This window comes from Hemicordylus capensis, chromosome 1 (genome assembly GCF_027244095.1).
Source record: "Hemicordylus capensis ecotype Gifberg chromosome 1, rHemCap1.1.pri, whole genome shotgun sequence".
In the NCBI taxonomy this organism is placed as follows: domain Eukaryota; kingdom Metazoa; phylum Chordata; class Lepidosauria; order Squamata; family Cordylidae; genus Hemicordylus; species Hemicordylus capensis.
Genome location: NC_069657.1, coordinates 427,695,754 through 427,709,709, shown reverse-complemented (window position 1 = coordinate 427,709,709; position 13,956 = coordinate 427,695,754). Strand labels below are relative to the sequence as shown.

The 13,956-nt window shown below is 42.9% G+C and overlaps 1 long non-coding RNA gene across 1 annotated transcript; it reads right to left on the bottom strand.

Moving 5' to 3' along the window:
* Window positions 1-2,490: 2,490 nt before the first annotated feature.
* On the bottom strand, window positions 2,491-9,570 carry LOC128339803 (uncharacterized). The gene is made up of 2 exons (XR_008313221.1): window positions 9,518-9,570; window positions 2,491-6,687 (listed from the first exon to the last, which is right to left on the bottom strand). It is a non-coding gene; the product is annotated as an uncharacterized LOC128339803 (long non-coding RNA).
* Between the last annotated feature and the right edge of the window lie 4,386 nt (window positions 9,571-13,956).

The following is a 13,956-nucleotide window of genomic DNA, read 5'->3' as shown; positions in this document are numbered from 1 at the left end:
GTTTAGCTCCCGAGCGGGGGCCGCGCGGCCCCTTCGGGAGCTAAACAAAGGCTGGCGCTGTGTTCACAGTGCCAGCCAGGAGCGGCTCTTCCCTGCAAAGGCAGGGAAGAGTTGCTCCTGGCTGGTACTGCGAACGCAGCGCCAGCCTAACTAGCTCCTGAAGGGGCCGCGCAGCCCCTTCATGAGCTAAGACTGGTGCTGCGTTTGCAACGCAACCCAGAAGCATCTCTTCCCTGCAGGGAAGAGCCGCTCCTGGGCTGCGCTGCGAACGCAGCACCAGCCTTTGTCTAACTGCTGAAGGGGCCGCGCGGCCCCTTCAGCAGTTAAGCTGCTTCTCCCGAATGGCGCCTCAAGGCTCCGTTCGGGAGTCAGACCATGCCCCCATCTGAGGTCAGACGCGGGGGCGTGGCTATCCCCTGTGTCTGAGGTCAGACACAGGGGCGGGGCTATCGGGGCACCCACTGCGGCTGCACACGGGCTAGCTACGCCCCTGGGCCATTCTTATGTTCTTAACAGCTGTCAGGTTGGGTTTCTTTAATTCATGTTACCAATGCATGTTGAAGGGAATCTTTTTGAAGGGGATATTTTGCGTCTATCTTTCTAAAGCTTCATTTTATGCTTGAAACTCCTTCAAATAAATTGAGAGAAATATCCAGCTCTGCCCATTTTTCTCCTCCCCATCCCCCAAACACTCCTCGGCCACTGTTCTGCATCTTTTCCATTTGTGCTAATGAGTCAAGCAAAGAGTAAACTTTAAAACCTGCCTGAGCCTCATTGTTATCCTCTCACTCACTCCAGTCATAAGGGTTGGGAGGGACACTAAGGTGAGTGCAACCACTGGGTCTGTGGAATCCTGGAGACATGGTTGAAGATTTATATAAGTATACATGATGTGAAGAGAGTAGAGAGAAATATCTTTCTCTCTCATCGTACAAACTCAGGGGTCAGCCAATGAAATTAACTGGCAGTAGACTCAGAACAGACAGAAGAACCTACTACTTCAGTTCATACAATGCAGAATTAAGGTGTGGAATTCACTGCCTCAGGATGTGGTGATGGCCACAATCTTAGATGGCTTTAGAAAGGGATTCGGTGTATTCATATCAATGGCTTTCATCAATCTTGCTATCTAAATGAAACCTCCCATTTTAGAACCAGAGTACTTCTGAATACCTCTGAGTATCCAGACTACTTCTGAATACACTGGCTAATGTTGCACTAGTGCAAACATCCTTGTTCTAGCACAACAAGGTGCACAACCTGTGGTGTGCCTCCTGCTGGGAAAAGATCTGTTCTTGAGGTAGCAAGTAGCAATTGTCCTCTTTGCTAAGCAGGGTCTGCCCTGGTTTTCATCTGAATGGGAAACCACATGTGTGAGCACTGTAAGATATTCCCCTTAGGATATGGGGACACTCTGGGAAGAGCATCATCATGCTTGCATGCAGAAGTTTCCAAATTCCCTCCCTGGCATCTCCAGACATGGCTGGGAGAGACTCTAGCCTGTAACCTTGGAGAAACCACTGCCAGTCTGGGTGGACAATACTGAGCTAGATGAACCAATGGTCTGACTCAGAAGCTTCCAAGTTCCTATGTTCCTAACCACTTTCTCAGTCCATGTATGATGCAGGGAACATTGGTGCAGGGTGATATCAGTATACTGATGACACCCAAATCTATTTCTACATGGCAACCTCCTCAGGAAAAGGCATTACCTCCCTACATGCTTGCCTGGAGGTGGTAATGGGATGGATGAGGGATAATAAACTAAGACTGAATCCAAATAAGATGGAGGTATTTATCATGCAGGATTGGAACAGGTGTGACAATTTTGATCTGCCTGCTCTGGAAGGGCTTACACTCCCCCAGAAGGAACAGGTGCACAATCTGGGAGTCCTTTTGGTGTCAAACCTCTCTCTGGTGTCTCAGTTTGAGGCAATGGCCAGGAGTGCTTTCTATCAGCTTTAGCTGATATAACAGCTGTGTCCATTTCTGGAGATAAATGACCTTAAAACTGTAGTACATATGCTGGTAACCTCTAGATTCAATGAATGTAATGAGTGCTATGTTGGGCTGCCTTTGTATGTAGCCATAAACTTCAATTGGTGCAAAATGTGGCAGCCAGGTTAGTCTCTGTTTCATCTTGAAAAGATCATATCACACCTATATATAATTTTTTGTAAAATACAAAGTGCTGGTTATAACCTATAAAGCCTTAAACAGCTTGGGTATTTAAGATAAATTCTCCATTATGAGCCCCACCACCTATTGTGAACATTTGGGGAGATCTGCCTGCAGTTGCAATAGGCCTATCTGGTGACTACTTGGGGCAAGCTACCTCCATTGCCATCCCAAAGCTGTAGAATGTGCTCCCTGTTGAAGTAAGACCCTTCCCAATTTTTAAGAAGATGCTTATAACCACCTTGGGATTGTTTTAATAAAAGGCAGTATATAAATTTAACAATAAATAAATAAATAAATAAATAACGCATCTGCTCACCCAAGCTTTTAATGAGATTTTTAAAAATTTCAATAAATTACAACAGTGCATATAACATAATCAAGGATAAACAATTACATATGAAAGTATAACCGAAGGAAAAAAAAAGAAAACATCCCTTAAACATAACTTTTGCATAATAAAATACAACCTGCCTAGCAAAAAAGAAAGGGAAGTGGTGATGGTGGGGGAAACACCTTCTTTTAAGGATATATATCCTAAAGCAGAAATAATTCATTAAAATTCCTCTTCTTTACCTTTCCATTAAAAAACTCCAAACAACAACCAGTTCAAGTGCTGACAAGGAATACATGTCAATTTTCCAAAGTTGCAATTCAGGAGTAAATTTGTTCTTCCAGTGCTGTATTATAATCCTTTTGGCAACCCCACCAGGCACAAAGAATCCACAAACTGGCTGGGTATGTACTCCAACTAAACATGAACGTCCTTGACAGGCTATGATTTCTGAAATGTCATGTTAACAACCTTATGGATTTCAAGCTAAAATAGCACAATAACTGGACAGGACAAAACCATACGCATAAGTGTACCCTCATACAGATTACACTTCCAATGTATAGAAGTCTGTAACCCTTGTTAAACATTATCTGAGGAATCTAATAAACACAGAATAAAAGTTTCTGCAGTATTAGATCCAAAGAGGCACGTTTCACTGCCTTCAAAGCAACCCACCACTGATTTAATAAGATCTAGAATATAATCAATATCAATCTTATCAATGTATTTAAGCTTCTGATAAAGCGGGGTTACAGGCAATAGATGTTCCAGGTCTAATAATAGAAACAGAGTATCAGAAGCTGCAATTGCATCAGGACTAAAAAGTTGTGATAGTAAATGTTTTAGCTAAATAAACTTCCAGCTGGCATTTAAAGATAAATCAAACTCGGCTCTCAAAGTATCAAAAGATTTTAAAACAGTTTCAGAAGAGATAAATTGATCCTCCCACAGTGTAATGACACTGTGGGAGGCCCAATTAGCCCGATCTTCAAACAGAGATTCTACCACAAGCTAAGCTTTTCACTCTGGAAAGGACCAAACCATGCCTAGAAGCCAAAGTTTTACATATATGCCTTGCAGCTTTAAACACCAGTAATGACCTAGATCCATAAACAAATGATGAACCCAGCATCTGCCAAGATTTCATGGGGTCAAATAATAACTTTTGAGCTGGGGCCAAAGCGTGACCAAAACCTGGGACTCATTGTCCCCCCCCCCCCAAGACTGAAAATAGAATAAATGCCCAACGATAAGCCTGAAAATGTGGAAAGTTAAATCTGCCTTCTTCTATAGGTAGCTAAAATTTACGATGTGAAAATCTGGACAGAATTGCCATAAGAAGTAATTGATTAATTTATAGACTTGCTTAAAATATGATGAAAGTACAAGAATTGGAAGACCACTTAAAATATATATGATCCCCAGTGTTGGATTCATCTTTATCACATTTATTTTGCCCCAGATACTCAACAAAATTATAGCCCACAGATCTAAGTCATTTTTCATTTGAACCCAAAATTTGGAAAAATTTGAATTTACTAATTGAGAGAGCTTTCTAGAAATTACTATGCCTAAATACACAAAAGACTCTGGACACTACCTAAAACCCCAAACCCTACACTCATCAGGAAAACCTGTAGAACCTAAAGGCATCAAATCCAATTTACCCCAATTTATATCCATCCCACCTGGTGTAATATCCTTTGTGTTATCAGAGTCTCTAATGACCTTAGTTTGATTGCTCCTAGGAATATTTGTGGCGGTTTTTAAAAATTACCTGGTGCCTGCTGCTTATTTAACCTGTCTACTTTAAGGTTGAGAAGAGTTTTTCCCCAAGCACGATTTAATGTTCTTCCCTCGGCTGTATTAGAGGGAAGATATAAAAGAGCCCCTCTAAGGAATCGCCTCTTCCTGTGATGTAGGTGCAGTTGAGTCAATAGCTCATGTTTTGCTTCACTGTTCCTTTTATAAATCAATTCATTCCATTTAGATTGAGCCTTATATGAAAAAATGTTCTGGGCTTTTTGATGATTATCATGTTGCTTTCTTTCTAGTGGATCACCAAGAGGAGACTGCTTACAGAATTGCATGTTTTTGTGCTGCGGCATGCAAAATAAGATGCTTGCAAACTGGGGTTTAAAATTATTTTATTTGGTTTTAGATTTGTAATTGTGTACTTACTGTTCAGGTGTTTGTTTGGTCATTGGTCATTGGCCGTAAATAAAATAACTAACTAACTAAGAGTCTCTAATAGCACAAGCCAGGAGTTCTAACACCATGTTGTAAAAAAGAGGAGACAGAGGATATCCCTGATGTGTGCCCCCTTTCTAGCCAAATTGAAAGGGACAATAGACCATTGGTGATAACTCATGAATAAGGAGGCATGTATAGCATAGTAACCCAAGTCAAAAAATGTGGGGGAAATCCAAATGTAATCAGGACATGTTTCAAGAACCCTAGATGGATTGTGTAAAATGTCTTCTCTTGAGTCTAAAGAAACTATAGTGGCAGGTCCTTGCTTCTCTAAGGATAAAGCTAAGACATCAATTAACAATCTGATATTATCTGATTCTTGGCAACCAGATATAAATCCTGTCTGAAAGGGATTATTAATGGTAGGCAGCACAGTCTGCACTCTATGTGACAGCATAGCTGTCTATATCTTAGTGTCAACTTTTAACAAAGAGTTAGATCTATAGCTAGTACATAAACCAAGATCTTTACCGGGCTTAAGGAGAACTGATATATAAGCTTCATTAAAAGTAGGAGGGAAGAACTTACTAAGAAAAGGTCATTATAGACCTGCAATAAAATTGGAACCAGGAAACTTATATATTTCTTGTAAAACTTCATAGAAAATCCATTGGTCCCCGGAGCCCTTCCAGATGTTATAGATTTAATTGTGGTCATTATATCCTGTAGAGAAAGAGGTGCAGCTAAATGATTGATATGATCTTGTGTTAAATGTGGAAGATGCACCTTTTGCAGGAAACAATCTATGTCTGCAACAATATTAGATGTACTACTACTATACATCTTAGAATAAAACTAAAAAAACCTGCTGATTTATACATTCAGGATCTGTATGGACATTACCTTGAGTATCATGGATAGAAGATATAATGTTATGCTGTTTAATCTGCATTAGTCTAGAAGCCAAGAGTTTACCAGATTCTCCGTTCCCAATATCTTTGTCTAGTACAAGTAATCAAAAATTCAGTTTCTAAGGAGTATAACTTATTGAGTCCATATTTAGCCATAGGTAAGATTCTGTATGACTCAGAAGAATGGAATAAGCATTCCCAAAGCATCTGGTTGTTCACTCCTGGAAAAAGAATGCTGGGTGATAGAGGCCTTGGATCTGAATCACTAGGGATCTTACATTCTTGTATTTGCAAATCCTCCTTTTGCCCAAGGAATATCCCGACTCATCAACTATTCCTTCAGTGAAATCTTTGGGAAGAAAATGTTTGTCATGCCCTCACCCACGGATAGCAGTGAGGAGTGGGAGGCTGGCAATCCTCCAGTGGGCAAAGAGGCACCTGAAAGGGAGAACTCGGTTGTCGGGCCTCAGGAGGTAGCTGAGACAGGCCAGGGTGAAGGTTCAGGACAAAAAGGCCCATCGGGGGCAGAGGAGATGGGGATGGAAGGCCAAACCTTGAGCCAGAGGATGATTAAACCATTAATCCCGCAAGAGCTGAGATGTGCAAAACACCGACAGCAGGTGGAGGCACTCAGAAGAAGTCAGTGCCTCCTCGGCAGGCAAGATAAGCACTGAATCTCTGACAGCTGGATGGGGGAGGAGAGCAATTAAGCCAAATACTATAAATCAGCCAACAGGCAATGAACAAGCCACTGGAAGCAATGTGTCGGTTGATCTTGCTGCATACCAAGCCTTCTGTTACATGGAATTCCCAGGTTCATGGTGGAACTCTTGAGTCCCAGGCTTCCCCTGCTTGTAACCTGATTCCTGAGCTGGGCACCGGATGACTTCATCTGGGACTGGCTGCTGGTGATGCCTTGGACCCTTGGCTCAGGACATTGAGCAACCTGGGTTGCGGGGGACGCGGTTTGGACTGGGTACTCCATAGTGATTTGTTCTTTTGTGCTTCTTTGCAGACGCGGAGCAACTCCTGAGCTACTGGCTCTCCGGATAGAGACCAGGGACCAGACTGCGGACAGACAAGCTCGTGACATTATTTAGTATTCACAATGGTGAGTTACAAGACTAAATTCTATGGCTTATTCTGAAGAAGTAAATGCAAATCAGACATTTGTCTTCCATATTAAAAACAACAACACCCTCTCTAATCGTTCTTAGTGGCGTGACTGATTGATTGAATGATTACTTTATAAGCTGTGCCTTTTAATATAGCAATTTGTTTACAACAGACACTTATAGATAATGTTATAAATACATAATGCATCAGGAATGGAGGTGCTCTGTTTGGAATTCAGTAAGAAACAACAAAGGGCCATAATAGGCAGATACGTTCATTTAGCAAAATATGTACTCTGGAATGCAGCAAGAAATAATAGAATGCTTTAGCAGGCAGGTATATTTATTTGGCTAGGTGAATGCTCTGGAATGCAGTAAAAAACAACACAGGGGTGCAGTAGGCAGCAACTCATTCCAGCTAACTATGAACTCTGGAATGTGGTCAGGAACAATAAGGTACTGCAATAGACAGGTATGTTCATCTGATTATGTACTTTGGCATTCATAAGAAGCTATAGAATGAGGGAGCTGCTGGGAACCTGTGGCAGCTGGACCTCATTTGCCCCCCACCCCCAGATTGTTAGGATGAGCTGCTACTGGTACCTGTATGCACTGTAAACTCGTCATACGAGTGTTGAGCATAACGTATGCATAGGGCTTAAGTCATCAGTTGATTCAGCATGGCAATGTACCATGAAATAGCTACAGGATGGAGCCAGAAGAGCAACCTAAGAACTGTGTCATGGTTAGGACTCTGTCATGGATGGATGGATGGATGGATGGATGGAGAAACCGCTCCAGTTAATTAGTTCCACTCCCTTAATGATATTGCATACAGGTATGTTCATTTGACTAAGAAATCTGTTTGGAGTGCAATAAGAAGCACTACGGTACAGTCGGAGGAAGGTCCATTCATCTGGTTAAACATGATGCCTGGAATATAGGCTGTCATCTTAGACTGAGCCAGCTAGTTGCACTAAATCTGGAGCTTGTGGTCCAGATTAGTGTTTCACCAGCATGGCAAGGTGTACAACCTGCAGCACGCCTCCTATGTTTTTCAGGGAGCATTGGCACAATAGTGCAAGAGCACAAGAGGGCAATTCTAGAAAAGCCTGTGACATTTTATTTATTTAAAATATTTACATCCCGCCCCTCCAGTGCAATACTACTACTACTACTACTACTACTACTACAAATATTTATATACCATTTTTCAACAAAAGTTCCTTGAGCAACACTGTTCAAGGTGGCTGGGGAAAAAATTACAAAACAATCATAAAGTATAACATTAATAAAATAAGTAAAATAACTAAAAACAGGACCGAGTTAAAACTAGAATTAAAATTTCAAAGTTAGAAGTTAAAAAAGAAAAAAAATTAACCCCAGCAGATATAGCTACAAATAAAACTCTAAAAAGCCTAACCAGAAATATGGGTTTTCAGATGTGTTTTTAAAACCCTGAGGGAGGGAGCATGGCAGAGCTCTTCAGGGCGGGCATTCCAAAGCCGAGGGGCCACAACCAAAAATACCCTTCCTGTAGTCACTGCCATACAAATCTAAATTATGACATTGTTCAGCTATGTGAATGTCTTGAACTAGCACAACTTTCTTCATTGAACAAGCATGTCTTTAATCTGGATGTTTTCTGTTTCATCTAGGCAGTTCTGTTCATTTGGCTATGGTTTACTTTTCTATCTTCTGAGAGCCCCTATTTTCTACTCACAACAGCCTTGTGAAGTAGGTATGGCTGAGAAATGGTGACCAGCCCAAGGACATCTAGGAAGTTCAATGGCTGAATGGGAATATGAACCAGTTTCCCTGCTTCTACTACAACACTCTAACCACCACACCATGCTTGTGCTCCCAACTACAGTATGTACCGCAGAATTAGTCAGGAACAATGTGGTGCCACAGTAGACCAGGCATGTTAGGAACATAGGAACACAGGAAGTTGCCATAAACTGAGTTGGACCATTGGTCTGTCTAGCTCAGTATTGGCTGCCCAACTTTGGCCCTCCCACTGTTTTTGGACTACAACCCCCATAATCCTCAGCCCAATAGTAAGGGATTGTGGGAGTTATAGTTGAACATCTGCAGGAGGGCCAAAGTTGGGCAGCCTGGTCTACATTGACTGGCATCAGCTCTCCAAGGTTTCAGGCAGAGATTTCTCCCAGCCTTACCTGGAGATGCCAGAGATTGAACCAGGGACCTTCTTCATGCAACGCAGATGCTCTGCCATTGAGCTACAGCCCCATCCCAAATGTTCATTTGGCTAAGTATGTAATATCACTGGAATGCAGCAAGAAACAGTGCTGTAGTAGACAGGTACGTTCATTTGTTTTGATTGGATCGCTGAGGTCATAAGGCTAAACTTTGACCTATTCCATCCACTTTGGTGTTCAAAATGAAGTTCATTGTGCACAAAAACACAAATGCCATCTTAAATCCCTGATAGCTTGCATATATATTCATTTGTGCTTCTTGCAATATTGTTGCCAGATGTTATCTTCATTGATAATGGAGCCAGTTAAGACTAGAAAGAGCTATTTTGCTTGGTGTATTAGCACTTCCACTTTAGAATAATCCCTCTATCATGATTCCGTAGTATTTACAATTTTTGTAAGTACCGATTATATTTTCAAAGTCAAAGTGGAATAAAATTAGTGCATTGTAGACGCTCATTGTGCTTTTTGTCGTAGTCAGCCATACACGTATTTGAATAATGCTTTATGAATGTAATTTGAGAGGTAAGAGCTTGATGCTTTTAAAAAAAATACACTTACATGGGCAGTGTGAGCTCTTGCTGAGGATCTTCGGAGTATGGCTATTGTGTCCTTGGAGAATTAATAAAGAAAAACGTGGTTACATGGATACACAGTGGCATGTGAGTGGAATTCAGGTAAATGAGTATTTATTCACATTCTTCTAGCAGCCAAGGGGGGAAAAAGCCCCTATTTTGATCATGCCACTTACACAGTCAGTTTCAACTTGAGAAAATGAACTATATAAATATCTCCTTTGCAAATGTCAAAAAAGGGGGAGCTTTATTTTTTTTTGGCCATCAGCAAAGAGCGATTTTGGTGGAAGGAGCACTCCCAAAGGTTTGGTGGTTCATCTGCGAGATCATCAGGTCATCTGCACAATTGAAAACTGGGTAGGACAAGTGTTCTACCCAGGTTTGGGAGATGTGTGTGCTCCAATTTTTGGTTGTGTAGGAGCAAACAACTAGGTAGGAGGAGGGAGAAGTGATTGTGTGTAATCAAGGTAGGAGGAAAAGCAGGGTAGGACACCACTGTCTCACCCAGCTTTCATACCCAGCATTTGACCAAGGTAGGAGAAAAGGCTGTCCTACCTAGCTTTTCCTGCTACCTTGATTCCACGCAATCACTTCTCCCTCCTCCTCCTCCTCCGTTGTTTGCTCCCACACAACCAAAAATTGGAGCACACATGGCTCCCAGATCTGGGCAGGACACTTGTCCTACCCAGTTTTCAGTTGTTTGAATGACCTCATTGGCTGACATACAGAGTATGGATGGACCTGTGCAGTGAGAGAGCAGCTCTGTATGTCACCCATTATGTTAGTCAATGGCTCCTCTTCAGGGTCACTCTAAAAATAAAGTTGTATACAAACTAACCATGGCTTTAGCAGGAACCATTTGGTGGCAAATGGCTTTCGCAGTCTGCGTCCTGTACAGCACTCCTGTCCAATGTCAATACATTACTCTTTGCCAGCTTAAATAGCTTTCTGATACTTGCCCCCACCCACCTCCAATGATACGGTGTGCTGGAAAAATTAACAAGCAATGTCATCACTCCTCATAGATAAACACATGCGTAGAGTGCCGGGCATAAGTAGGAGATTACAGAACACATCTTCCTAAGTGCCACTTATAAATACTACACATGTAGCTCGCAGAAAATGTCATCTAAAGAGAAAAGCAAGACTTTGCATCCATGGTGGATTATATCATTAGCCAAACTGGAAAGTAATCACGGCTCATGGCTGCCAGACTCTGTCACTACCCTGAAGTCTCTAGCCTCCTGAGCAGGAAAACAAATCACCAAGTTTAAATTAATACAGAGATGAGCAAGTGGCAGGCTCCATAAAAGGGATTGCAGATTAGAAAGCAGGGCACAGGGCGATATGAGAGTGGAATATGGTTGAAGAATGCCAAGGCAAACTTATCAGATGTGGTGCAGACTCAAAAACCATTTGTGTCCATCCCCCCGCCCCTGTTTTAAGTTGTATCACTGTACAGGTTAAGCTTCTTCCAGTCTGATCTTAGACACAGTTTTTAGCGACTGTTGTGCAAGTCATTTGCACCATGGCAGCTGAAGAAACATCACTGATTAGCAGGCAAGGCATAGACATGTTCTTAACATCTCCAGCTTAAAATCTCCTTACACATGTGGAACAGCACAATGTTTGGCTCCAGTTCTGGGTCTTGTGCCAATTAATGAGGCTGTAGCTCAGTAGTAAAACATCTGCTTTGCATGCAGAAGCTCCCAGGTACAATCCCTGGCATTGCTAGGCAGTGTTCCCTGTAACAGGGATGCTCAGATGTTGTTGCCTACAGCTCCCATAATTCCCAGCCAAAGGCCACTGCAGTTTGAGATGCTTGGAGTTGTAGTCAACAGTGTCTGAGAATGCCTGTTACAGGGAACACTGATTGCAGGTAAAGGTAAAGTGTGCTGTCGAGTTGGTGTCGACTCCTGGTGACCACAGAGCCCTGTGGTTGTCTTTGGTAGAATACAGGAGGGGTTTGCAGGTAAGGCTGGGAAATGCTCCTGTCCCAAACTCTGGAGAGTTGCTGCCAGTCAGTGTAGACAAAATTGAGCTAGATGGACCAAGGGTCTGACAGTACTAGGCAACTTCCAACGTACCAAAATGGCCCATAGGATCCCACTTAAATAGCTAATGATAGCTCTGCTCCTATAGGACCACGGAAGCCTCTAATGTGGCCCAGGGCTCCTAGTCAGCTTTAGGAACACTGTGGGGAAATATTTAAGGCTAGGTTCCAGCACCAGCATGACAGAGATGTGGTTTCCCCTTGCAGGTGTGCTTGTACCTTCACAATGGATACGCTCAAACACTGCCTCAAAGAAGTGGCTCCTAAAAGTAGGCCATTCTCTAGACCAGGGATTATCAACGTTGGGTCTCCAGATATTATTGGACTTCAACTCCCGTCATCCCCAGCCCTAGTGGCCTTTGGTTGGGGATTATGGGAGTTGAAATCCAATAACATCTGGGGACCCAACATTGAGAATCCCTGCTCTAGACCAGGGTTTCTCAACATGTGGGTCCCCAGATGTTATCGGACTTCAACTCCCATAATCCCCAGCCCCAGTGGCCTTTGGTTGGGAATTATGGGAGCTGAAGTCCAATTACATCTGGGGACCCACACGTTGAGAATCCCTGCTCTAGACCAGTCTGTAGGACCCATCTGGCCAGAAGCTGCAAAAACACAAACTATAGCCACTGCCACAGAAGCTAAAATGTAAAAGGGACACACAGGCTCTTCTTCCTCAAGGATTACATGGCAATGGTGGCCAGGAACTGCATATGTACCACCATGTAGGCCTGTGGCTCCCAACCTGTGGTCCATGGTCCGCTGGTGGTCTGCGAGGGTACTGCAGGTTTTCCATGGGGTGGGGAAAACAGATAGTGTAATAATGATATAATCCTCTTATGTATTATATTCCATGTTATATTATCATTCACACTGTAATTCACTATGTTTGGGAGTAAGCATAATAAATTAGAAATAGCTGCTATATATATATACCCCTGTATATATATGTTTGACTCCCATCAGCGCTAGGCTATGTTAAAAATGCTTAAACCGGCTTGCTTATGTGGTGGTCCACAAAAACCTTTGATGACAATATAGTAGTCAATATAAAGGAAAAGGTTGGGAACCACTGATGTAGGCCATTGCTCTTATATGTTGGCCATACACAAAATTGAGCTATGCATACAGAGCTGGAAGCACCTCCACTTTACAGCGGGGGTGGGTAAACCTGGCCCTCTAGCTGTTGTTGAACTGCAACTCCCATCAGCCCCAGGTTTGCCCACCACCACTGTACAAGGTGGTTTGTGGAATTCTGTGGAAGCTTGTCTTGCCACTCACTCAGATGTGCATGAGCAATATTGCTTAGGTTTTTGCCTTGTCTGGAAGGTTAGCTTGCCTTTTCTAAATATCTCAATATAAGTTGTCTCCTGCCAAGTCTGACCGGCTCATGGTTCACCCAACCCAACACTGTTGACACTGGCTGCCATGAGGAAGAATATAACAAGTTAGGCATTACCTACATTACTTTGATTAATTTTCCTCATCGTGTCAGCTGTTGACTGTTGCAGCAATTCTCAGGGGTCGCAAGCAGTTTAAAGCAAGGATACTGGGAATTGATCACAGAAATGCATGTTTCTGGTGCCCAGTGGCTGACATGATGCACAGCGTTATGGATCCATAATGCTTTGCTCCGGGGCTGCTGAGGACTCGTAAGGCAATGATGCTGTCGAGAGCAGGTGGTTGCAAACAGTGCTATCACAGTTTCTCCCATTTGCAACAGGATGCTGGACTAGATGGGCCTTGGGCCTAATTCAGCAGGGACTATTCTTACGTTATTATGAGTTCACCACAGCCCTGGGGTGCAGTGTTGCATTCCTATAATACTGTACATCAAGTCAGCCAGTATCCCTAAAGCTGACTAGCATGGCTGTATCATACAAGAGCAGGGATAGGCTGTTGTTGAACTACAACAACCATCATCCCTAGCCACGATTTATTGTGGCTGGGGATTTTGGGAGTTGTGGTTCAGCAACAGCTGGAGAGCCCGGGTTGCTCTCCCCTGTACTAGAGGCTAGCTAAGTGCTAAAAGGCATGGGCTGACATCCAGACTAATGCTGCACTCATGCAAACAGCCCAGACTAATGCTGCACTCATGCAAACATGTTGCAGCAGCGGCAGAACGTGGGGCACACCTCATCTCTTTTAAATGGATCTGCTGAACAAGAGTGCAATTTCTTAGATTCCCCCATCCAGAACTGGCAGATCAAAATCATCTCCCGAGTTTTGTCCCTGCACAACGAGTACCTCTGCCTTATCTGGATTCAGTCTCAGTTTGTTATCCCTCATCCAGCCCATTACCACCTCCAGGTAGGAATTTAGGGAGGTTATGACCCCTCTCGATGATGTTGACATGGAGAAGTAGATTTGGG